At 42.1% G+C, this 23,362-nt stretch overlaps 1 protein-coding gene across 8 annotated transcripts in view; it reads right to left on the bottom strand.

Annotated features, from left to right (window-relative positions):
• Positions 1–23,362, bottom strand: part of rasal2 (RAS protein activator like 2) — a 348,750-nt gene that overhangs the window by 240,939 nt on the left and 84,449 nt on the right. The window lies entirely within an intron of this gene.

The following is a 23,362-nucleotide window of genomic DNA, read 5'->3' as shown; positions in this document are numbered from 1 at the left end:
CCAAATGGCAGAAAAAGAGCAGGAAGGCAGTGCAGGTGAGCCCTGAGGTCATCTCCCTCCAAAACACGTATACCGTTTTGGATACTGTTGAAGGAGATGGCTCACCAGGGGAAGGCAGCGGTGGCCAGGTTCATGGCACCGTGGCTGGCTCTGCTGTACAGAAGGGCAGGAAAAAGAGTGGAAGGGCTATAATCATGGAGGATTTGATTCTAAGGGGAGTAGATAGGCGGTTCTGTGGTCGGAAACGAGGCTCCCGAATGGTATGTTGCCTCCAAGGTGCATGGGTCAGGGATGTCTCAGAACAACTGCACGACATTCTGATGGGGAAGGGTGAACAGCCAGCTCTCGTGGTGCATATAGGCACCAAGATATAGGTAAAAAATATATGGGATGAGGTCCCACAAGTAGAATTTAGGGAATGAGAAGCCAAGTTAAAAAGTAGGACCCCAGAGGTAGTAATCTCAGGATTGCTACCAGTGCCATGTGCTAGTCTGAGTAGAAATTAAAGAATAGGCAGGATAAATGAGTGGCTTGAGAGATGATGCAGGAGGGAGGGGTTCAGATTTTTGGGACACTGGGGAAGGTGGGACTATTACAAATCGGAAGGTCGACAAATGGGCAGGAGTGGAACCAATGTCCTTGGGGCTGCTTTTGCTAACACTGTTGGGAAGGGTTTAAACAAATGTGGCAGGGGGATGGGAACCAAGTAAGGAGGTTAGTGGAAAGTAAACAGGTAGTACCTAAAGCCTGTAAGGAACTAGATAACGAAGTCAATGTGACTAAGGGGAAGAGTAGGCAGACAGCAGATGATGAACACAGAGGGACAGGTGGTCCGAGGTGCATTTATTTTAATGTGAGAAGTGTAGTAGGTAAAGCAGATGAACTTAGGGCTTGGATTAGTACCTGGGAGTAAGCTGTTATTGCTATTACTGAAACTTGGTTGAGGGAAGGGAAAGATTGGCAACAAAATATCCCACGATATAGATGCTTCAGGCGGGATAGAGAGGGAGGTAAAAGGGGTGGAGGAGTTGCATTACTGGTCAAAGAGGATATCACTGCTGCACTGACGGAGGGCACTATGGAGAACTTGAGCAGTGAGACAATATGGACAGAGCTCAGAAAAAGGAAGGGTGCAGTAACAATGTTGGGGCTGTACTCCAGGCCTCCCAAGAATGAGCTTGAGTTAGAGGCACAAATATGTGGACAGATTATGGAAAGATGCAGGAGCAACAGGGTGGTGGTGATGGGAGATTTTAATTTTCACAACATTGACTGGGATTCACTTAGTGTTAGGGGTTTAGATGGAGCAGAATTTGTAAGGAGCATGCTGGAGGGTTTTCTAGAGCAGTATGCAAATAGTCCAACTCAGGAGGGGGCCAGTTTGGACCTGGTGTTGGGAATGAGCTCAGCCACATGGTTGAAGTTACTTTGGGAATAGTGATCACAATTTTCCGTAAGTTTTAGAATACTCATGGACAAAGATGAGAGTGGTTCTAAAGGAAGAGTGCTGAACTGGGGGAAGGCCAACTATAGCAAAATTTGGCAGGAGCTGGGGAATGTGAATAGGGAGCAGCTGTTTGAGGGTAAATCCACCTTTGATATGTGGGAGGCTTTTAAAGAGAGGTTGGTTAGAGTGCAGGACAGACATGTCCCTGTGAAAATGAGGGACTGAAAGGGCAAGATTAAGGAACCATGGATGACAGGTGAAATTGTGAGACTAGCAAAGAGGAAAAAGGAAGCATGCATATGGTCTAGGTGACTGAAAACAGACGAAGCTTTGGAAGAATATCGGGAAAGAAGTTCCTCATTTCAGATTGGTCCTAAGTGGGCTAAAAGGGATCGTGAAATCTCTTTAGCAAACAGGATTTTGGAAAATTCCAAAGCCTTTTATTCATACATAAGGAGGAAGAGGGTAACTAGAGAAAGGGTTGGCCCACTCAAGGAAAAGGCGAGAAGTTATGCGAGGAGTCAGAGAAAATGAGTGAGCTTCTTAATGAGTACTTTGCATTGATATTCACTGAGGAGGGGGACATGACGGATGCTGAGGCTAGGGATAAATGTTTGATTACTCTCGGTCAAGTCAGCATAAGGAGTGGGGAAGGGTTGGGTGTTCTAAAAGGCATTAGGGTGGTCAAGTCCCCAGGTCCAGATAGGATCGATCCCAACTTACTGAGGGAAGCGAGAGAGGAAATAGCTGGGGCCTCAACAAATATCTTTGCAGTATCCTTGAGCACAGGTGAGGTCACGGAGGACTGAAGAGTTGCTAGTGTTGCCCCCTTGTTTAAGAATGGTAGCAAGGCTCATCCAGGAAATTAGAGACTGGTGAGCCTGACATCAGTGGTGGGGAAGCTGCTGGAAAAGGTACTGAGGGATAGGATCTATTTATATTTGGAAGAAAATGGGCTTATTAGTGATAGGCAACATGGTTTTACTCAGGGAAGGTCATGTCTTACCAAGAATTCTTTGAGGAAGTGACAAAGTTGATAGATGAGGGAAGGGGTGAAGATGTCATATACATGGATTTCAGTAAGGCTTGTGAAAGGGTTCACCATGGTAGGCTGATGGAGGAAAGTGAAGTCGCATGGGGTCCAGGATGTACTAGCTAGATGGATAGAGAACTGGCTGGGAAACAGGAGACAATGAGTTGTAGTGGAAGGGAGTTTCTGAAAATGGAGAACTGTAACCAGTGGTGTTCCACAGGGTTCTGTGTTGGGGCCACTGTTGTTTGCGATATGCATAAATGATGTGGAGTAAGGTATTGATGGTCTGGTTCGCAAGTTTGCAGATGACACTAAGATTGGTGGAGTAGCAGATAGTGAAGGGGACTATCAGAGAATGCAGCAGAATATAGAAGATTGGAGAGTTGGGCGGCGAAATGACAGACGGTGTTCAATCCAGGCAAATGTGAGGCGATGCATTTTGGAAGATCCAATTCATGAGCAAACTATACAGTAAATGGAAAAGCCCTGGAAAAAATTGATGCACAGAAAGATCTGGGTGTTCAGGTCCACTGTACCCTGAAGGTGGCAACGCAAGTCGATAGAGTGGTCAAGATGGCATATGGCATGCTTTCATTCATTGGACAGGGTACTGAATACAAGAGTTGGTAAGTCATGCTGCAGTTGTATAGGACTTGGGTTCGACCACATTTGGAATACTGCATACAGTTCTGGTCGCCACATTACCAAAAAGATGTGGAAGCTTTGGAGAGGGTGATGAGGAGGTTCACCAGGATGTTGCCTGGTATGGAGGGCGCTAGCTATGAAGAGAGGTTGAGTAGATTAGGATTATTTACATTAGAAAGGCAGAGGTTGAGGGGGGACCTGGTTGAGGTCGACAAAATCATGAGAAGTACAAACAGGGTGGATAGTAAGAAGCTTTTTGTCAGAGTTGGGGAATCAATTACTTGGGGTCACGATTTCAAGGTGAGAGGGGAAACATTAAGGGAGATATGCGTGAAAAGTTCTTTATGCAGAGGGTGGTGGGTGTCTGGACCGCATTGCCAGCGGAGGTGGTAGAGGCAGGCACAATAGTGTCATTTAAGATGTATCTAGGCAGATACGTGAATGGGCAGGGAGCAAAGGGATACAGATCCTTGGAAAATAGATGACAGGTTGAGAGAGGGGATCTGGATCGGCACAGGCCTGAAAGGCCAAAGGGCCTGTGCCTGTGCTATAATTTTCTTTGCTCTTTGTTCCTTAAAGATCAGTCCTTGTTTCTCCTCTCAGTCTTTCTTGCAATTTCACTTCTTTCCCAATCCCTGCCAGCACTAGGAAGTGAGCTCGCATCCAGTTTCAAAGTTGTAATCCAGATTGTTTCTCACTGTTCTCCATGATCAATCTCTACCTTATGATGTGATGATTACATTTATCCAAATATGCTCCCACAGATACTTGGTCTAACTTACCACAAATTCCAGATCAAGCAACGCCTTCTTCCTGTTCAGGACAAGAACGTACTGATTGAGCTACTTCTCCAAATTAAACTTCAGAAATCATTTTCCTGCCTTTACTCTCACTCTAATGTTTTCCCCAACTGAAATTTCTATAACTAAAGCCAATGACACCACTGTAGTTCCTGCAAACTTCTGTGACTTACTAAAAGAGTTGCTTCTCTGTCACCCGTTCTCATGATTTGGAGGCCTGCAAAAGACACCCAAAGGTGCATAATAACATGGCTGCATATGAACTTGAACTAAACTACTCTGTTCCTGCCTCCTCAAAGATATGTCCTTTTTCCAACAATATAACGATTTCCCTAATCAACATTGCAATCCACATCTCTTTCTCCGACCTTCGTTTTTCTGCAACTTTACACCCATGAATGTTCACCAGCTGGCCATGCAGCATCTGAGGAGCAGGAAGGCTGACGTTTCGGGCCTAGACCCTTCTAGGCCCGAAACGTCAGCATTCCTGCTCCTTTGATGCTACTTGGCCTGCTATGTTCATCCAGCTCTGCACCTTGTTATCTCAGATTCTCCAGCATCTGCAGTTCCTACTATCTCTGAAACAATGTTTACCTGCCAGTTGTCGCCACTTTTCATCTTATTCCCTGGTAGCTCACTTTGTTTCCAGAAACTTCTGATTAGAAAAACTGCAACAGATCTCAGGTATCCATTTAATAAAATACTACAAAATGAAATAGAAATGAAATAATTCAGTATAGATGAACTACCAAGGTATTAGTGCCATACTTCAGTAGGGTCAAAATACCTGAGTTCTGTTCCAACAATTCAAGTATGTTTGCAGTAGTTCACATTGCTCGACTACACACTGTAAACCACATTGACAGGATCCAATAAAGGTTGAAGTATTTTACTCCACAAGTTAACCATGCAACTCACAACTTCCTCCAGACTGAAATGTTTCCCAATGCAACAAAGGTGAAAACGTACCTCAAACATGGCACCAGTGACAAAATATTACTATTATTTGTGGGAGCAGGCTCTTGGACAGCATTTAATTATAGAACATTTGCTGCGGTCTCCAAACTATTAAAACATATGTGAAATGGCAGTTAAGACAATAGAAAAAAATTCTGGACAAAAAACAATTTGGGAAAGCAGGTACTTAAAAATAGTCTGAGATTACACGGTGTGAAGCTGGATGAACACAGCAGGCCAAGCTGCATCAGAGGAGCAGGAAAGTTGATGCTTTGGGTCAAGAAGGTCTCAACTTTCCTGCTCCTCTGATGCGGCTTGACCTGCTGTGTTCATCCAGCTTCACACCGCGTTATTTCAGATTCTCCAGCATCGGCAGTTCCTACTATCTCCGAAACACACTTAAAAATAGTCAATTTTTTTCAAGTTCATTTCATTATCCCCACATTATTGGACTTGAAAAGCAATTCTAGAACATAGAACATTACAGCACAGTACAGGCCCTTCAGCCCTCGATGTTGTGCCAACCTGTCATACTGATCTCAAGCCCATCTAACCTACACTATTCCATAGAATCAGAGATAATGGGAACTGCAGATGCTGGAGATTCCAAGATAATAAAATGTGAGGCTGGATGAACACAGCAGGCCAAGCAGCATCTCAGGAGCACAAAAGCTGACGTTTCGGGCCTAGACCCTTCATCAGAGAGGGGGTTAGGGGGAGGGAACTGGAATAAATAGGGAGATAGGGGGAGGCGGACCGAAGATGGAGAGTAAAGAAGATAGGTGGAGAGAGTGTAGGTGGGGAGGTAGGGAGGGGATAGGTCAGTCCAGGGAAGACGGACAGGTCAAGGAGGTGGGATGAGGTTAGTAGGTAGCTGGGGGTGCGGCTTGGGGTGGGAGGAAGGGATGGGTGAGAGAAAGAACTGGTTAGGGAGGCAGAGACAGGTTGGACTGGTTTTGGGATGTAGTGGGTGGGGGGGGGGGAAGAGCTGGGCTGGTTGTGTGGTGCAGTGGGGGGAGGGGATGAACTGGGCTGGTTTAGGGATGCAGTGGGGGAAGGGGAGATTTTGAAACTGGTGAAGTCCACATTGATACCATATGGCTGCAGGGTTCCCAGGCGGAATATGAGTTGCTGTTCCTGCAACCTTCGGGTGGCATCATTGTGGCAGTGCAGGAGGCCCATGATGGACATGTCATCAAGAGAATGGGAGGGGGAGTGGAAATGGTTTGCGACTGGGAGGTGCAGTTGTTTGTTGCGAACTGAGCGGAGGTGTTCTGCAAAGCGGTCCCCTAGCCTCCGCTTGGTTTCCCCAATGTAGAGGGAGCCACACCGGGTACAGTGGATGCAGTATACCACATTGGCAGATGTGCAGGTGAACCTCTGCTTAATGTGGAATGTCATCTTGGGGCCTGGGATGGGGGTGAGGGAGGAGGTGTGGGGACAAGTGTAGCATTTCCTGCGGTTGCAGGGGAAGGTGCCGGGTGTGGTGGGGTTGGAGGGCAGTGTGGAGCGAACAAGGGAGTCACGGAGAGAGTGGTCCCAGGCCCCAAGATAACATTCCACATTAAGCAGAGGTTCACCTGCACATCTGCCAATGTGGTATACTGCATCCACTGTACCCGGTGTGGCTTCCTCTACATTGGGGAAACCAAGCGGAGGCTTGGGGACCGCTTTGCAGAACACCTCCGCTCAGTTTGCAACAAACAACTGCACCTCCCAGTCGCAAACCATTTCCACTCCCCCTCCCATTCTCTTGATGACATGTCCGTCATGGGCCTCCTGCACTGCCACAATGATGCCACCCGAAGGTTGCAGGAACAGCAACTCATATTCCGCCTGGGAACCCTGCAGCCATATGGTATCAATGTGGACTTCACCAGTTTCAAAATCTCCCCTTCCCCCACTGCATCCCTAAACCAGCCCAGTTCATCCCCTCCCCCCACTGCACCACACAACCAGCCCAGCTCTTCCCCCCCCACCCACTACATCCCAAAACCAGTCCAACCTGTCTCTGCCTCCCTAACCGGTTCTTTCTCTCACCCATCCCTTCCTCCCACCCCAAGCCGCACCCCCAGCTACCTACTAACCTCATCCCACCTCCTTGACCTGTCCGTCTTCCCTGGATTGACCTATCCCCTCCCTACCTCCCCACCTACACTCTCTCCACCTATCTTCTTTACTCTCCATCTTCGGTCCGCCTCCCCCTCTCTCCCTATTTATTCCAGTTCCCTCCCCCCATCCCCCTCTCTGATGAAGGGTCTAGGCCCGAAACGTCAGCTTTTGTGCTCCTGAGATGCTGCTTGGCCTGCTGTGTTCATCCAGCCTCACATTTTATTATCTACACTATTCCATGTCCGTCCATTCTTGACAAACATGTTATCCAGGTGAGTTTTTTAACAATATCATGTGAAATATTCTTAAGCAGTTAACTAGCTTTTGTGTTACAAATAGTACATGGATAGAATGCTTGAGCATCAGGTTACAATCCCTTCAATGGCTCAAAAAAAGTGGAATCTCAGCACAATTACGATTATCATTTTATAGATGAAAGTATAAATTAGCATGATTAAAATCGCTCTTTCAACTTATTCCAAATGGGTTTGGATAAATCACATCAACTTCTGAGAGCTGGAGTCAAAGTCAGCATTCATGTATTTTAGTTAGATTTTGAATTCATCTACATTTTTTTGTGTTCTCATTCTGGACTTGTCAATAGCACAAAGCTCTGAATTATCTACCAAAGATCTTCTTTATGTGTGCATCATTTCAATCAGTGGCTGGAAAGAGTTAGCATGTTAACATTTTGGATGTGAATCATTTGTCAGTATTGATAGATTTTTATCCTCCAAGTACAAACCTCTTGCTAATATTCAAGAACACAGGAACAGCAAGACACCATTCAGCCCATCTAGTCTGTTCAACTGCATCATAACCAACCTGTGTCTTACCATAATGCACTCTGATGCCTTCAGTAATTGTAGTTTGTTCATTTAAAATTTTCGAACAGTTTTTCAGAAATGACCGAATTATAGTGGGCGTGAGAAACAACAGAATTCACATTGATGCAGCTGGCATAGCTTTTCCAAAGCAAGCATGAAGACACTTTATTGGAGGCACATTAGAAGGCTCGCTTCTAGAAGTTTCCCTTTGCAGCTGTCCAATTAGTTCACTTGACGGGGAAATTATTCTACCCACTTGACCAAATCTAAAGCAGTACTTTCTGATTTCTTTATTCCCTCTGGTTCAATTCAAATATGTAACAATCAATTAGAAACTCTTAAAACTGCATTTTTTTGGTGCTGGTTTACATTACAATTTTTTCAGTGACATCGTGACTTTTCTTTGTACACAAAGACTTGAATTTTTTGCATGGACACAAAAGGATACAGAACTTCATATTCGTGTTGAACTTGAAAATTTTCAGAAGTGACAATTAGTTATTGTCAGACAGCAAATGAAGTTATACTATCCCACCAAGAGCTCAAAAACAAAGATTTCCTAAATATATCTATTCATCCATTCCAGCCCTGGACTTAAACGCACAAACCTTAAATAAACTGCATCTGTTGCATGCATTTTTCATTTCCACACTCCCACATAGTGTGACTTATCATGTGGAAATTAAACCAGCCATTTGAAGGCATGTAAAGTTTAAGATAACACTACTGGAAAGGGGTGCTTTAAATGTACAGATGTAGCAGAGTTAGATCATGATCATTGTCAGCCTGTTCTGGTGACATCACAAGCAAAAGACAACTACAAAGCAGCCATCTTACTTTGTTTAAAAAATTATTTTTGTGGGATGCGGGCGTCACTGGCTGGTCAGCATTTATTGGCCTGGAAAAGATGGTGAGCTGCCTTCTTGAGCCATTGCAGGCCACCTGCTGTGGGTTGACCTACTATGCCATTAGGAAGAGAATTTTAGGCTTTTGACCCAGCGATAGTGAAGGAATGGTGATATATTTTCAAGTCAGAATGGAAACCTGAAGGTGGTGGTGTTCCCATGTATCTGCTGCCCTTATCCTTCTAGATGGAAGTGGTCGTGGGTTTGAAAAAGTGCTGTCTGAGGATCTTTGGTGAATTTCTGTGGTACAACTTGTGGATAGTACATATTGCTACCACTGATTGTCAGTGGCAGAGGGAGTAGATGCTTATGGATGTTGTGCCAATCAAGTGGGCTGTTTTGTCCTGGATGGTGTCAAGCTTCTTGAGTGTTGTTGGGGCTGCACCCATCCAGGCAAATGGGGAGTATTCCATCACACTCCTGATGTGTGTGTTGTACATGATAAACAAGCTTTCAGCAATGGCGACACCAGTGAATGCCATGGGGCAGTGGTTAGTTTGTGTCTTACTGGTGACGGTCATAGCCTGACATTTGGGTAATGAGAATGTTACTTGCCACTTGTCAGCCCAAGCCTGGATACTGTCCAGTTCTCTTTGCATTTGAACATGACTGCTTCAGTACACGAGGAGTCGCAAATGGTGCTGAACATTGCGCAATCACCAGCGATCATCCCCACTTCTGGCCTTATGATGGAGGGAAGGTCATCGAAGCAGCAGCTGAAGGTGGTTGGGCCGAGAACGCGAACTTGACAAACACCTGTGGATCTGCCTTGGAGCTGAGATGGCTGACCTCTAGCAATCTCAACCATCTTCCTATGTGCTGGGTAAGGTGCCAACCAACAGAGACTTTGCCCCTGGTATCCACTGATTCCAGTTTTACTAGGGATCCCTGATGCCACACTCAGTCAAATGCAGCCTTTGACATCAACACTATCATTCTTGCCTCACTTCTGGAATTCTGCTCTTTTGTCCATGTTTGAACCAAAGCTCTAAGTGTGGTCAGGAGATGAGTGACCTTGTCAGAACCCAAACTGAGTGTCACTGCTGAACAGGTGCTGCTTTTCAGCACTGTTGATGACACATTCCATCACTTTATTGATCAGAGCATAGACTGATGGAGCGGTAATTGGCCAGGTTGGATTTGTCCTGCTTTTTATGTACAAGACATACTGGACAATTTTTCACATTGTTGGTTACCTTACAAGAAAACATGTCTCCATGTTAAGCTAAGTTTTGTAAGCTCGATCAAGTCTTCACTTAAGGTTAACGTTTCTACTGTTATGGCCAGGATAGGCTGTAGAATACAAGTGACCAGGGTTGGCTCTTGTGGTGCCGTGATATTATCCTCACCTCCAAGCCAGGAGGCCTTGGTTCAAGTCACAACTGGTCCAGTGATGTAATAACATTTCTGAGGTTGATTAGAAAATATCTACCACTTACCACTACAAGTAAGGGTGTTCAGGATGCTTGCCAAGGATGCAGGTGCTGGAGGCCAAGAGGAATTAAGATAAAAATGTACAAACTTCAGACACTGACAAATTGGACATGCGTAGCAGTGAAACGGAACACAAGTAGCTGTCTAGTGTATCGACAAAACTATATACCCTTCTCTCCCTGCTTCTCATAATAGAACTGTAATTTCCATTTTCTGGAACTTCCTAAAATTATTGCAGCACTTATATCTTTTAATGTATAATAAGCATCATATTAAGGTGGGGTAAATTCATGTCATAATTTGTTCTCTGGAAATGATTCACAATAAACTAAGTTATCTCAATTATTGCACCAGAGAGAAGGGATTAACACTAGGGTACAGAGGCTGCCTGTCTCATTTGGGCCATGCAACACTCTTCATCCATCCTTTGTCATACAATTCCAATCTATTAAATCAAAATTCCCTGAGGCCGAGTGTGGCACTCATCAGCAGCTTTGGAGATTATCTACTGCAACAGACTGGAATGAGTAATATTTAAAGAAATAAGTAATCTTCTGGTACTGCCTCAAGGGATGATTTATCAATGCATAAAAGTACTGACTTCAGCAATGGGGTACAGGAAGAACTGGTCACTTGAACTTTCCACAAGATGCAAATTTGTGTCACAAGTGTTCATGTTGAGAGGGTATTTCACAAAGCTATGTAAAATATTGCTGTCAGTTCTAACTTAGAACTGTTCCCCATTCAACAAAACGGCCTCAGCTTTTGCTCGTGGATGGAGAGTAAAGAAGATAGGTGGGGAGGTATGAGTTTGTGGCTGCAGCCATATGGTATCAATGTGGACTTCACCAGTTTCAAAATCTCCCCTTCCCCTACTGCATCCCTAAACCAGCCTAGTTCGTCCCCTCCCCCCACTGCACCACACAACCAGCCCAGCTCTTCCCCCCCACCCATTGCATCCCAAAACCAGTCCAACCTGTCTCTGCCTCCCTAACCGGTTCTTCCTCTCACCCATCCCTTCCTCCCACCCCAAGCCGCACCCCCAGCTACCTACTAACCTCATCCCACCTCCTTGACCTGTCCGTCTTCCCTGGACTGACCTATCCCCTCCCTACCTCCCCACCTATCTTCTTTACTCTCCATCTTCGGTCCGCCTCCCCCTCTCTCCCTATTCATTCCAGTTCCCTCTCCCCATCCCCCTCTCTGATGAAGGGTCTAGGCCCGAAACGTCAGCTTTTGTGCTCCTGAGATGCTGCTTGGCCTGCTGTGTTCATCCAGCCTCACATTTTATTATCTTAACATACATAAACAAGGCCATTTTACCTCCACTAACTCAAACAGTCTGGTCTAATTTAGAATTTCCAAAGTGTAATAAATGTTTGTATTCTCCACAAACTTGCACATGATTTCTTCCAACATATTTCAAAATCATTAATACTGACAGTTATTAGCCTTATTCCTGTACAGTCACATTCTACAGATATGGAGTAGGCCATTTAGGACTGAGATGAGCAGAAAATTTTTTTCACCCAGACAGTGGTGAGCTTGTGGAATTTTCTGCCACTGAAAACTGCTGACGCCCAAGTAGTGAATCATTTCAGGAACTCAATATATTGTTCTTACGGCTAAAGGGATTAAAGGAGAAAGTAGGAACAGAGTAGTGAACTGGACGATCAGCCATGATCGTAATGAAAGGCAGTGTTGGCTCAAAGGACTGAATGGCCTATTCCTGCTCCTATCTGCTATGTTTCTATAAGACTAACCTAACCAGATACTAGTCAAACTCAGTTGGAAACTGAAGAAGATCTCAAATTTTAATACCTTTAAACAAATATTCTGTGGCATTGAAAACATAATGGTCATTGAACATAATTAGCGTTAAGTTCCATGTAGTGAGCACTCCAAAAAAAAATGCATTTCTGCACATCTAATTGATATACCTTGCACGCAGCATTAATGTCTCCTTCCAAGTGTATAAATTTGAATGTAGAGATTCATCCATCATTAGGGATATATTCTGGCTAATTGTCATGGAAGACAATGACATAATACGAATCAAATCAACAGCAGTTCCTTTAAGTTCTACCATAGCTTCAACAAGTTTTTGAAGTAATGAAACATAATTAGCAAAATGAATCATCCCAATCTAAAAATGTGCTAAAATATTCACATCATTTTGACTGGAGGCAAAGCATAATTGAGCCAAATGCCTAACTTGACAACAGGCATTAGAAATGCCCACTGCACAGGCCCAATGCCACTCATATTCATTTATATGAAAGATACATGCACAGTCACTAGACATGTACCATGACGTAAAGTGTGCTCTGTAAACTTTGCAACAGGTTATTATGTCTCCACTTGTGATGTGAGCCAGAAAAATTTCAAATTCTGAATGCCAAATTTAACAACTTTTCTTTTGAAAAACCAAGGCAAAGAAAGGAAGATCATGGTTTTGATCACAAGGGTTGTTCAGTAATTTTGGTCAAAATTATAATAATTGAAGAATTAATGCAAATAGGAAATTGCGATTAGACAACAATTGACAAATTCACTACATTTTTTACAGTTCTCTTTTGACATGCTACAGTAATGATAACAATTTCTATGTTGAAAAGTTTCAGACACTACTGATGGACAAGAGCTTTCATTTAGACAACATTGGAAAAAGACCGTTCCAAAGAACTTCACAGAATTTCTCCTCCAAATGGGTAATTTACAGGCACTTGAGCATAACCATAAAGACTGCATTACACTTAAGAATAAGTTATCTTCTGTAAATGGTACAGTCAAAGTGGGGATCATGCTCCCATCATGCAGTGAGGTGGAGAGTTCTCGGATTTTGACTTGGTAATGAAGAAATCAACTTGGATGGAATAGTGATGCAGGTACATGCTGTGCTTAGACCACCACAATGTGATGGCCAAGGATTTAGAAGGTTCTACTTAAGCAGTCTTGATAAGGTGCAACAGTGCAGTTGTAATATGCTGGTTATGGCGAGAATAGATGATCAATCAAAAAGTGTCACTAAGCCAAAGAAGGACTTAGCAGGAGGGTAGACTGAAAAATTGTTTTGGTGGAGAGGAACTAGAGAAGCAGCAAACCTAAGGAGGAATTCCAAAGCCGAGATAGCTGAACGTACATATAGACAACGGCTACATGGAGGGAGTGTGGAATGCAGAGCAGATCAGAAGTAGAACACTGAACTCTGATCTCTCACAAGGTTGTTCAGGTTGAATGAGCTGAAAATTATGGATGGGAAAACAAAAATGCATTAGTGTGTGTGCAGTAACGGATATGCTCCTGCAGGACATAGCTATAGGTATCCCCAGGGATGCTTTAATAAATGTTCTTCTACACAGAAAGCTGGACAGAACTGCATTTATATAGCACTTTTGACATCCTTGTAACATGCCAAAGTTAATTAAGTAATTTGAAGAAGAGTCACTGTCACGAAAAGTTATCAATTCATCATAAGTCAAAAAAAGACATTTTTGGTGGCAACATCACATCAAAACACTAAGCCATATGCACTGTACAAGGTACAGTTTGAACAAGCCTGGGGGTTTTATTAATGTTTTGGCTGGGAACCAGTCAATTCCATTCAAATAACTATCCAACAGATGCTGTTCGCCACTTCAGTTTCGATCTAGTCAGCACTGTCACCATCTGTACTTAAATTTTGCAATGGTTTTTAATTTATTCATTCATGGGATGAGGGCGTTGTTGACCAGGCAGCATTCATTTCCCATCCCTATTTGCCCAGAGGGCAGTTCATAGTCAACCACATTGTTGCAGGCCTGGAGTCACGTGTAGGCCAGACCAGATGAGGATGGCAATTCCCTTCCCTGAAGGATATTAGTGGACAAGATGAGTTTTACTGACAATCGACAATGAATTCATGGTCATCATTAGATTCTTATTTCCAGATTTTTTAATTGAAAAAAAATTCCACCATCTGCCGTGGTGGGATTTGAACCTTAGGCCCTAGAACATATCTGCATCTCTGGATTAACAGTTCAACAATAATACCACTAGGCCACTGTCTCCCTGTCAGTTTCGATTACTTAGTTCCAAAATTATCAACACTTTTAAAAAAACTAGCATTCTGAGACAAACATTTTAATTCTGAGTACTGCACTGTGCGCTGTCTTTATGACAAAAGCAGGGAGTAGCCAATCTCTTGAGACACTGGGTTCAGATATCTCTGACATTCGAGAAGTCTAAACAAAGTCTTCAATGACACATCGTGACGAAAACACCGAGAAGATGGTTCCCATGGTAATGCTCAACAAACTGTTTTGCAACTGTCTCATGTCAGGGCATTCCCACACTATAGTCTGACTTTTCCTTCAAATGTTTACGATAAGTTTTCTGGTTCTAGACAACATGAATAGTACATCAAGTACTTCTTTGATAAATCATTGCCAAAATTAATTGATATCAGATTACTTCTTTTGCAGAATTCAAGCTTTCAAAAGTTCATGTTTTTTTTTCAATTTTTGAGAGCCCGTTTTACTGTTTGAGAATCGTTGGCTTATCATTAACAAATCTGTTTGTATTTTTATTGCTTTGGTACAAATCAAATAAATGCAAATACCATTGTAGATCTTTTTAAAAAGTTGAGTTTAATTAATAACTCTATCTTCCACTTCAGAGTTCTTGATGTGTTGTCATATTTTTAAAACTACACCTAACTTTTCGTGAACTCGATGTTAGACTTCTTTCAAACAAATTTCTAGCTTTTCTATAGTATCGATGTGGCTGCTCACCATGTTACAAATGGCATCTTAAGTGACTACGCCAAAGGTAAACTTGTCCTTCTTTCTCCTTGACCTGCCTGTGGAGTCTGGCACATTGGATTGTACCAACATACATTCAGGCCCATCCAATATCATCGAGCTCACTGGAACTACTTCAATCTGGCTTCACTTTTATCCATGTATCAAATCCTTATCGAAGAATCACTTGCATTGGCTTCCCTAACATCATCTACACAATTACCTCTGGCATACCCCAAGGATTGATGCCTGACCTGCTCCTTTTGTTCATCCACATAATGCCTCTCAGCAACATCATCTAAAAATGCAGTGTTAAGTTTTCACACATGCACTAACACCAATAACATCTAGCTCACCAACACCTCACCAGTGTGGCTGAAGCAGCAGAATGCTAATGTGACATTCATTCAATACTGGATAAACATAAATTTCCTCCAATTAAATATTAGGAAGACGGAAGATGTAGTTTCAAACTCCATTTCTTAACGATTTACTCCATTTATCCCCCTTGAAAAAGTCTAAAACTAAAGCAGTTCTCACAATCTCGGCACCTCGTTTTGACTCTAGTTTGAACTTGCCCACTAAATACTCATGGAAACATCAAGGCTATCTGTTTCCACTTCTGTAACACGATTCAACTTCACTCATCTCAGCTCATCTGCTGCTGAAGCACTCGCACTTATGTTCCCTCTCGACTTGGTTATTCCAAAGCTCTCCTGGCCGATCTCCCAGTTTCTAAACTCTATAAATTTGAGGTGATACAAAAGTCTGCTTCTCCTGTCTTAACTAACACCACATCCTATTCACTTGTCATCTCAATAATCATGAACATACATTAGCCCCCAGTCAAACAACATGTAGATTTTAAAATTCTCCTCCTTCCTTTCAAGTTCCTCCATGGACTCAGCTGCTCCTGCCTCTTAATTTCCTACTTACCAAAAACCCTTCAAGATTTCTGCACTTCTCTAATTCTGACCTCTCAAGTACCCCGATTCCAAGTGCCCCACCTTTCATCGTCAGCACAAATATCTCATGTAACTCAATGTAAGAGTTTGATTTTTAAAGCTTCTATGTTGCACCTAGGAATGTTTTATGATGTTAAACGGGTTACATGAATACAAGCAGCTGATTGTGATCAGTATCATGTAATGTACACTAAGTTTAAATGGAGAGGGGGGGAGCGGAGAGTGCGGCTCTTTTAAAGATGGGAAAGGGTGATGTTCTGGTGGACAAGATTTGAAATTTGAGGAGCTGAGCACTGGGAGCCAGAGTGTGGTGAACAAAGGTATGGAATTGTCCCATATGTAAAAGTAAAATTTCTCAATAATGGAGGATGGAAAAAAAGTTGTTTCGCAACAAATGAAACTGGAACTGAAAAAAGATGACGACTCTGATGGCAATGTGGCTAAAACGGGGCAAGAGTATTGTAACAGAGATGAAAATCAGATGAGAAAGGATTTAAAATGCAATTTAGGATGCTGAGGTGGTGAGTAGTTTGGTTCAGACTGATGTTATGATCAGGAGAAAAATGTAAATTAGTTTCAACGGTAGAATTGTGGCAAAGACCAAAGGAAACAGTTTTGACAGTACAAAGTCAGTTGGGAGTTTGAAACAGGGAATGAAGTGGTCGAGCTGGATGTTACTAATGGAAATGAGGACACTAATTCAAAAGTGAGAGGAGTCTCAAAATCACTTGTTACACAGACAATTTGAAGCATTTATTAAATTATCACCATCTTGTATATAATACATTTCAGTTATTTTACAGGAGCATGTGTGACAAAAATTACAACTTAAACTTGTTGCCATGTTTTTATGCAAATAGAGTACATTAAGTCCTTGTTATTCCCGATGCTCCTGGCCTAGCCATCATGAATCATTGTCTTAACACCACCTCTCAGTTGCTAGACAAAGGATGGTGGATTGAATGTCTGACGCATGTTCTGAAAGTAGCAGTCCATTTCATGGAGTTTCATGAACACGCTGTCTGGAAAGACAACAGAATTCTAAAGGCTTGGCATTTTCAAGCACACAGCCCTCTGATGTGAAATATACAATATCCAACAATCTGATAAACTTAATTATTCGCCGAAAATCATCATTTTGGTCTCATCGTTTCTACATACCCACGGTCCAGGACTACAATCTTCAACTTAGTGAGAACCGAGACAATAGCCAAAAGTGCCTTAAGTCAAAATGCGGAACACAAACTGGTTTTTATGCTTTTTGTTTTGACAGTATTTACTTCTGTCAACTGATGAATTTTTTTGTTAGATAGGCAGCTACTTTATTGGAATTTATGGTAGCACATACGACAATACATTGTATGCTCAGTTATCAATTGTTACAGGTTGAATCCAGAGTGTAATTGGAAGTTTGAGCTGGCAAAAAGCATGAAAAAATTGCTCCTTTTGTACTAAGTTGGAAATTGACAAGGACAAATCTTGAAATGTCCTCAACGTCTGGAAATTTATCATGCTACACTTTGTGTACAGGAATCAAATATTTATCTGAAAGACTAGAACTTTTGGTGGAACTGTTTCAAACAGAAGATGAGATTTGTACAGTAACTTGTGATGACAGTAATTTGTCCCCAGAACCCCAGTACTGAGGGTTACCACACTTTAGAAATGGCCAAAAGTTCAGCTTACTGTCAAGTCAGAGTAGAATCTTCAAGGAACCAGTTTTTGAGCTGGATCATTATGTGAAAGTAGACACAAAATCTGTACTCATCAATGCTCGGAACTAGATGGCAAAGGAGTTATCCTAACATGTCCCTTTGAAATTCTGGAATATCCTGTAGTTCATGTGGGACAAGAAATAAGGTAAACCAAGTTAAACACAATTCAATTGCCTCACATCGGTCCAATTCCGGAGCTTTCCATCTTTTAATTCCTAATCATAAATTTATATTATTTTGCCTAACTTTTGAAATCACTGTGTACTTCAGAACACTTCAGATCACAAAATGATTCTTGTAAATACAAGTGTCTCTCTAGAACATGACACTGAAATAGAGTTCTAATTATTTGTTCTTCATCATACCAATCAGAATTCTCAAACAAGCCCAAATAAATTGGATTAGTAAAGAATCCCATCTCTTAAATTTATGTTGCACGCTGATAAAATTTGGCAGAGCGTGCAACAGAAAATTCAATCTCTCAACAGAAAACCGAGTGTGGAGCTTTAGCGGCAACCTATTGTGGGAGTGCAAATGACAGGAAAATTCAGCACAAACAACTCCTGAGAAGAAAATATGACAGCAATTCAAAGCACTGAGACAACAGAAGCAATAGGCAAAGCTTAAAGTTGGGTCCCTTGCAATAGTTGCAATTTTGTGAAAATTCACGTGATTGCAACAAAGGTGTATTTCCCTCACTGCCACGTTCTGAAGTCATCAAAGTCTATACTGATCCAGAACTTCACATTATAGTATACTGCAGATCACCACAAAGTACTGCTGCAGAATTCCAAATAGATTATAAATTACGTATCTTCCTGTCAATCCAGTGAACTTCTCCAAAGCTTCTCGAAGTTCGAAAGAAAAATCATCGCCCATTAAAGTAATACGTTCAGTTATACTGGCAAAAAGGCAAGTGATGAATTCATTTCATTAATTTGAGCTTTTTTGATGAAGTAACAAAAGGACTTGTGGGTGCTTGTGCATAAAACAGATAAAGCTTGCACATGGAGAAGGCTAACGGAATGTTCAGCTCATTTCAAGGTGATAGGACTCTAAGAATAGGGAAGTCTTAAGCAACTGTACAGGGTGCTGATGAGATCACATTTGGAGTACTGACAGCAGTTTTGGTTCTCCTAGTTAAGGTAAGATATCATTTCATTAAAGACTGCACAAAGAAGGTTCACTGGATGATCTTCAGTATGAAGAGACTGCCTCATAAGCAAAGGCTAAACAGGGTGGGACTCTACTCATTGGAGTTTAGAAAAATGACAGGTGATGTCATTGAAACATATGGAATTCTTAAAAGGTCTGACAGGTTAGATACTCAAAGGATATTTCCCCTCATGGCACAGACAGAGCAAAGGGGAACCAATTCAAAACTGAGATGAGGAGGATTTTCTTCTTAGGGTTGAGGATCTTTAGGACTGCTTGTCACAGCGAGCTGTGGACTCAGTCCCTGTGTATATTTGAGGCTGAGATAGATTCTTGATCAGTAGGGGAAGCAGGGGTTAAAGGAAAAAAAACAAGAAAATGGACATGAGGAATGTCAAACCATTGATGATCTTACTGAATGGCACAGCAAGGTTGAGGAGCCAAATGGCCTATTCCTGTTCCTATTTTTAATGGTCTTATGGTCTTCACTAAGAATGCCGAAATTGCACTGTAAACATTTAACACATCAATTGTTTCGGAGTTAAACTGCAGCATCTATTTAAATAGAAATCTAACAGCTAATGAGTTATTAGTCTGGGCAGAAATGGTCTCAACAGTCAAACTACTCATTTGTTAAATGGCCAAACGTAATCCTCTGTTCACAGTGAGCAGTTTTGGTCTGCAAGCCATAAATTCTAACCAATAATCATTCCCAGTTCGAAAGATTCTTTCACATAATGAAACATTGAAGGGTGTCTCACAGGGGCACTGTCAGAAAAAGACTGACACCAAGTTAAAAGGAAGATTTCAAGACAAATGACTAAAATGAGAAAAGCATACATTAGTATCACACTTTACATGGAAAGCATGTATAAACTACAAAGGAGTACATTTGGCTAACCGATCAACAGAGATGTGTTCCTTGTGTTCCTACTCAATCAGAGAAATTATTTTACATACTTTTGGAAAAAAATGCTTTTGAAATGAGAATCAGAAGAAACATTGACAATAAATTGGCAATATACCCCACAGTTCACATGTAGAATAGAGTTTAAGAGTCAGAGTGAGGAATTGTAATATAAGAAAATGTGAAATAACAAGGTATAGAGCTGGATGAACACAGCAGTCAAGCAGCATCAGAGGAACAGGATAGCTGACGTTTCGGGCATAGACCCTTCTGTACTTGCTTTAGTTTAATCAATTGTTCAGAGATACTTATTGGCAGTTTGCATGCATTGAAAAAAAGAGTAAACTGAAACACACAAAAAAAATTCTGGAGAAACTGCAACCTGCCACTACTATGAGTTTAGATGTAACAGAGAAGGTAAAAGAAGTTAATTTTTGGCTGAATAATATGACTTGTTAACTTGCCTTCAACTTTAACTGCTGTCTAAAGATTCTTGCTGAACACTTGCCAATGACTTGAGACAATAACCATTATTTTTCCAATTACGATGACAAAGTGAACTAAGAGGCTCATTAACACATCAAGTGATGTCAGCATTACACAGAAATCCACCATGACCCAGAGCAATTTTCCATTGAATCAATACTCTAAACCCAACAGTACCAAGCAAAACAGCTTACCTAAGACAGAAATCTTTTAATAACATACAGAAACAAACTATAGAAAATTAATATAAAGCAGCATGAAACAAAGCAAGTCTCATTGCCCCTAAATAGTTGTATTCAGTTAAAATGATTTGATTAGTGGAGGCCCAGCAGCATCTCAGGAACACAAAAGCTGACGTTTCGGGCCTAGACCCTTCATCAGAGAGGCTCTCTGATGAAGGGTCTAGGCCCGAAACGTCAGCTTTTGTGCTCCTGAGATGCTGCTGGGCCTGCTGTGTTCATCCAGCCTCACATTTCATTATCTTGGATTCTCCAGCATCTGCAGTTCCCATTATCAGTCATTAGTGGAGGGATGTTTTTTGGACTGGAGGAATATGACCAGTGGTGTGCCAAAAGGATCAGTGCTGGGACCACTGCTTTTTGTCATATACATATAAATGACTTGGACGTGAACACAGGAGATATAGTTAATAAATTTGCAGATGACATAAATATTTGTGGTGTAGTGAACAGTGAAGAAGATTATCTCACAGTCCAAAGGGATCTTGATCAGATGGACTGAGGGGTGGCAGATGGAGTTTAATTTGGATACATGTAAGGTATTGCATTTTAGCAAACGAAACCAGGGCAGGACTTATACAGTAAATGGTTCAGGCCTTGGAGAGTGTTGCTGAACAAAGAAACGTGGGGTGCAGGTACAGAGTTTCTTGAAAGTGATGTTGCAGGGAGGCGGGGCAATGAAGGAGCACTTGGCACGCTTGCCTTCATTGATCATAACATTGAGCAGAGGAGTTGGACTGTCTTTTTGCGGCTGTACAGGACAATGGCAAGGCCATTTTCATTGAACTACTTACAATTCCAGCTGCCCTGCTATAAAAAGGATGCTCTTGAGAGGGTACATAAAAAATTTACGAGAATGCTCCTGGGATTGGAGGGTTTCAGCAATAGGAAGATGCTGAGTAGGCTGGGGCTTTTACCCCTGGAGCATCGGAAACGGAGCAGTGACCTTTTCGAGGTTTATAAAACCATGAAGGGCATGGATAGGGTGAATATTCAAATTGTTTTCCCCAGGGTAAGAGAGACAAAAATTAGAGGGCATCAGTTTAAGATGAGAAGGGAAAGGTTTAAAAGGGGCCAAAGGGGCAACTTTTTCATGCAGGGGGTAGTGCATGTATAGAATGAGCTGCCTGTGGGTACAATTAGAATATTTAAAAGACATCTGGATTGATACATGAAAAGGAAGGGTTTAGAGGGATATGGACCAAATGCTGGCAAATAGGATTAGGTTAATTTAGGTTATTAGATCAGTGCTGATGAGTTGGATCAAAGGTCTGAGCTGTACATCTCTATGACTCTATATCAGAAGCATGGTTCGTACGTTTGCAGATGACACCAAAATTGGTGGTTTAGTGGGCAGTGAAGAAGGTTCCCTAAGAGTACAACTAGTCCAGTTGGAAGGAGTGGCAGATAGAGTTTAATTCAGATAAATGCAGGGTGTTGCATGTTAAGACAACCAGGGCAGGATTTACAGTGTTAATTGTAGGACCCTGGGGAGTGATGTCAAACAGAGAAATCTAGGGGTACAGATGCAATGTTCCTTGAAAGTAGCCAAGATAGTGAAGAAGGCATTTAGCATGCTCAGTCAGAGCAGTGAATACAAGAATTGGGATGTCAAGTTACGGCTCTACAACACACTGGTTAGGCCACATATGGAATAATGCACACAGCCCTGGTTTCCCTGCAACAGGAAGGATTTATTAAACTGGAAAGTGTGCAAAGATGATTCACAAATATGTCATCAAGGCTGGCAGGTTTGAGTTATAAGGGAGGCTTGTTAGGCTGGGACTTTTGGTCCTGGAGCATAGGAGGCTGAAAGATGACCTTAAAGAGGTTTATAAATTCATGCTAAGGCGATCGCCAAGGTCTTTCCCCATAGTCTGGGAATCTGAAACCAGTGGGCATTGGTTTAAGGCAAGGGGGGCAAGATTTAAAAGGGATCTCAGCGGCAACGTTTTCACAAAAAGGACAGTTTGTATGTCGAACGAATTGCCAGAGGAAGAGGTAGATGCAGTTACAGTTACAATATGTAAAACACATCTGGACAGGTACATGGAGAAGAAAGGTTGAGAGGAATATGAGCCAAATGCAGGCAAATGGACTAGTTCAGTTTAGGAAACCTGGTAGGCATGGACAAGTTAGGCTGAAAAGTCTGTTTCCATGACAGTATGACAATCATTCTGTAATCAGATTCCCAACACTGAACACTTTGAAAAGCAGTTATTCAACATACAATTGATCTGCCGGGAACTGCAGTTCACAATTCAGCCCATTTCCTGCATATCGTACCAGGACCTCAGCTGTTACGGCTTGTCCTAACCATGTTATCCAAGCTGTACAGGTTGCCATAATTAGAGCCATAACAATTTCTTACCCGTTATGAGGTTGACAGTATCAGGGACAATAAAAAATCACCTAAGAAGTCTAATTCCTAAAAAATGTAATTGGGAAAACAAAGAGCATTGCAAGGTGGGAAGACAGTGTCAGAAACACAAACACAAATTGGAAAGAGAAACACGAAAAGCACGTATACTGGATGGATGAGAGAGAAAAACTGGAGCATGAGAGAGTTCATGACACCGTGTAGAATATGAGGTTTCATCTGCTGACATGGACAGCATGCTGCTGATCTGGGACGGAATCTCACTGACTTGGAAGCAAGTTTTCTACATTGGATAGAATTAATGAATTGTGTTTGGTCTGTGTTTAACTTTATTCATTACCATCATTTTCTGTCATGTAAAAAGACAAAGAATTCGAGGAAACCTTCAAGAGTGAACTATATGGTAAATGGGGAAAATTCTGCACAGAGAGATCTGGGTGTTCAGGTCCACTGTACCCTGAAGGTGGCAACGCAGGTTGATAGCGTGGTCAGGAAGGCATATGGCATGCTTTCATTCATTGGACAGGGTGTGGAGTATAAGAGTTGGCAGGTCATGTCACAGTTGTATAGGACT

This window comes from Stegostoma tigrinum, chromosome 8 (assembly GCF_030684315.1).
Source record: "Stegostoma tigrinum isolate sSteTig4 chromosome 8, sSteTig4.hap1, whole genome shotgun sequence".
NCBI lineage: Eukaryota > Metazoa > Chordata > Chondrichthyes > Orectolobiformes > Stegostomatidae > Stegostoma > Stegostoma tigrinum.
This window is presented reverse-complemented; position numbering and strand designations above follow the sequence as displayed.